This window comes from Lagenorhynchus albirostris, chromosome 1 (assembly GCF_949774975.1).
Source record: "Lagenorhynchus albirostris chromosome 1, mLagAlb1.1, whole genome shotgun sequence".
NCBI classification, from domain to species: Eukaryota; Metazoa; Chordata; class Mammalia; order Artiodactyla; family Delphinidae; genus Lagenorhynchus; species Lagenorhynchus albirostris.
In genome coordinates this window covers 76,409,203-76,413,154 of record NC_083095.1, presented here as the reverse complement: position 1 = coordinate 76,413,154, position 3,952 = coordinate 76,409,203, and positions in this window count along the sequence as shown.

Here is a 3,952-nt window from a genome sequence, read left to right as displayed (position 1 = left end):
CCAGTGGAGATGAGGGTGGAGTTATTTGGAAGCAACAAGAGGAAAGGGGTGGAGTGAGGGGGAATCAGGGAAGATTTCAGAGCAGAGATTACCTTAGGGAAGACTTTTAAGGATACAGAGTTTTGTTTTGTTTTGTTTTCCCCATTAGGGGGAGGGGAAAAGTAATTCAGACAGAAAAAAAGGCCAGAAAGTGACGTTAGACACATACGGAGGAGTACTGTGTGTTTAGAGACTAGCAAGTTTCTCCACGTGGCCGGGAGGAGGCAGGGGATGGCACAGAAATAAAATTTAGACCAGGGGAGGAGTATATTTTTTTTAATGATAAAATCAAAGTTTAATGTCCTTTTCTTTTTAATTTAATTTAATTTTTTTATACGGCAGGTTCTTATTAGTTATCCATTTTATACATATTAATGTATACATGTCAATCCCAATCTCCCAATTCATCCCCACCCCGCTCAGCTTTCCATCCTTGGTGTCCATACGTTTGTTCTCTACATCTGTGTCTCTATTTCTGCCCTGCAAACCGGTTCATCTGTACCATTTTTCTAGGTTCCACATATATGCGTTAGTATACGATATTTGTTTTCAGGGGAGAAGTATCTTGAATGCCATGCAGAACACTTCAATTTGTAAAAGATACAGTTCCCTTGAACTCAAGGAGAGACCAGACACAAGCAATGCAAGGGACCTTCCTCCAGGCATCCCATTATACACCCAAGGAGACTGAGGGCCCTAGTGGACCCAAGGTCAGAGATCTGCGTCTTGGCAGCAGAAGCAGAAACCAGTGTCAGGTCCCCAACTTCCAGGGCAGCGTTCTCACTAAACTGGGCTGGCTGGTGTGCCGTGGGGCAGGGAACCCGCCCTCGGGATGGACACCCAAAGGGCTGCAATTTCTCATTGTGAAATAATCCCCTTCTTCTAGCCTTGGATTTCCCCCTTCTAGCTCTTCCTGTTGCACCCTGTGGTGGGAGAAGACAGCGGTAGCTTTGCTGCTCCCCCCACCTATGGAGTTAGGGGCCTGGGGACTCATACTGGGGTACAATGAGGGGCACTTCCATTGGAGCAGCTGGAGTAAGGGGACAGGAGGCAGGGGAGCCTGTTTAGGAGGAAGAGGCCCCCCCAGGAAAACAGCTACTCCAAACAGTCCCCCTCCCTTTCTTTAAGAGGCATCACAAGCTGGTTCCACCAAGGAAGCAAGGTCTTGAGAAAAGTCATTTGCTTAGAAATTTCTTGGGTCACACATCTTCCGTCTCCTGCTTTCCTCCTGGTATTAATCATCTGGACGGTTACAACCAGCACAATGGTGCTTCTTTACCCACAGGCGGGGGATGTTAAAGATTCAGACCACGTGGATCGGGAAGTTGATTCCGGAATATCAAGTGAAAAGAGTCAGCTTTATCGAGTTTAGGGGAAAAGTCTCACATCTACTTAAGTGGAGTCTTTTATGGGGTCACTAAGTTCAGCCTCTTGACCTGCTGGCTGACCTGCTTTGAGCTTTGAATTAAACAGTCCTGATGCCTTCCCTCATTGCGATCTGATCCGGCCTGAGTTCCCACTCCCTGAATATGGGTTTCATTTCTCCAGAAAGGCTAATCCTTAATCCCTCTCTGCTTTCCTGGTTCTGCCCCAAACTCAACTTTTTAATTTTTTCTTTGTAAGTCATTTTCTCTCTCATAAAGAAACTAGCAAAGCAGACCTCAGCAGGGCTATGGTTATTTTCTATGAGCAGGAGAGGGTATCCCACACTCAGTACCCACGTGTGTGAGGAAAAGTGTGGGTGCCAGACAGTCCATCCACCTCCACCAGCTGGGTCAGCGGACTTCTGTCACTGTACTGTGCAGTGACTGTGGCCAAGTCATGTGATCTCTCTGGGCCTTAGTATTGTTTTCTGAGAAATGAAAGAGTGAAGAAAGATGATCTCTAAGATCACCCTGAGTTAAAACATTGTTTTGTTTCTTTAAAAGTACTTTCTTCTTCTAAAGATCTTCCGCTCAATATTTTCCAGGAAGAAAGGCAATATAAGATCTCAATAGCAGATCTATTTTCTTAAGACTTTTATGTTTTTCACAGAGCCAAAGTTGCTTTTTTGGATCTATTCACCAATTGCCTTTGGTCTAACTGACGAGCAACTCATTCACACACCTTAGTCCGGAAACACAGATACACAGAAAGGGAGAAGAAAGTTCTCACCTATACCCGCCATCCTCCCCCAACTGAGTCCCTGTCAAAGACCAGCAAGAAACGGGGTTTGAATATTTTCACACAATACACAAATTCCTATCTTCCTATGAAAAAATTAAATGTCTTCAGTATACTCACAGATAAGGGGAGTTCAGAGAAAGTATTGTCCTGTGTTTGTCAATTCCCAAATGTCTTCAGCTCAAAATAATCCTCATGCCATTGTAACACATTCTAGAACTCTTTAGGGATTTATCAAATACATAATTATTTTAAGGAAAATCAGATCCAGGTTTGTCATTTAGGAGATGAGAGTTCCAAACGTGGAAGACAAGAAACTAGAAGGAACCTTGTGGTGTTGGATTGAAACTTGAGGGAACAGTGTCTAGTCGTGGTTTTCGATATTGATATAAAATGGAGATGTGGGGCTTCCCTGGTGGCGCAGTGGTTGAGAGTCTGCCTGCCGATGCAGGGGACACGGGTTCGTGCCCCGGTCTGGGAAGATCCCACATGCCGTGGAGAAGCTGGGCCCGTAAGCCATGGCCGCTGAGCCTGCATGTCCGGAGCCTGTGCTCCGCAACGAGAGAAGCCACAACAGTGAGAGGCCTGCGTACCGCAAAAAAAAAAAAAAAAAAAAAATGGAGATGTAAATCTGTGTGTGTGAATTTACATTCATCTAGTTCCTCGATCTGTTCACTCAAAGAGCCTGAGAATAGCAACACTCCAACAGTGACAAGCACAGATAGATTTTAGCCTGAACATGGCTTTTAAATATCATGTACTACTCTTAAACAGAACCTTGGAGAAATGGCTCCTTGAAGAACTGGCTGATCCCAGGGCTACGACGGGGAGCATAGGAGATGATACTAGAATATCTTGTGCCAGAAAGCAAGGAAGTACCCAAAGAATGATAGGGGCATGTCAAAAGGCCACAGAAGCCACTTTAAGGGTCTCCCAATGGCCAAATCTGTGACAATGTGAGCATGAAGGTAAACAATGAAAATAACAGATTATATAACCTACTAAAAAATGAGAAACCATGAGGCTACACTGATACAATAAATAAATGAATAAACTGAAAGTTTGATGAGGAACAGGATATTGACACAGTTTCAAAGTACAATCTCCCCCAATATTTATTAATCACAAAGGAGAAAACAGTAACTATACCAGAGAAGCCTGGCAGACACTACCTTAATAAATGATCAAAGTGAACAACATAAGTTAAGAGGGCAATAGTCTAAATGTCACGTGCCACCTAATAAGGTACAACAAGAAGAAAACAGCACCACTTCCCTGATATTCCTATCAAAGATGCACGAAACTTGAATTTAATCATGAGGAAACACCAGGCAAACCCAAATAGAGAGGTATGCTACAAAGTAACTGTCAAAAGTCATGAAAGTCAAGAAAATGCTGAGCAATTATTCCGAGTTGAAGAAAAAGAGACATGACAACTAAAAGCGGAAGGTGGAATCATGTACCGATATTCATTTCCTGATTTGGGTGGCCATTGATGATCATGATTAAGTAGGAGAATGTCCTTGCTTGTACGAAATACACAGTGGTGTATTTGGCAAGGGTGGGAGGGTGGCAGAAGTGATGGGCATCATGTCTTCAATTTGATTTATGTCTCAATTGGTTCAAGAAAAAGAAAGCTCTTGTAACTACTTGCAACTTTTATGTAAATTTGAAAATTGTTTTCAAAAATTTAAAAATAATAATAAAAGAGATGTCACAGTGGGAAAGTCCAGACAGAGGACTTCTAAAT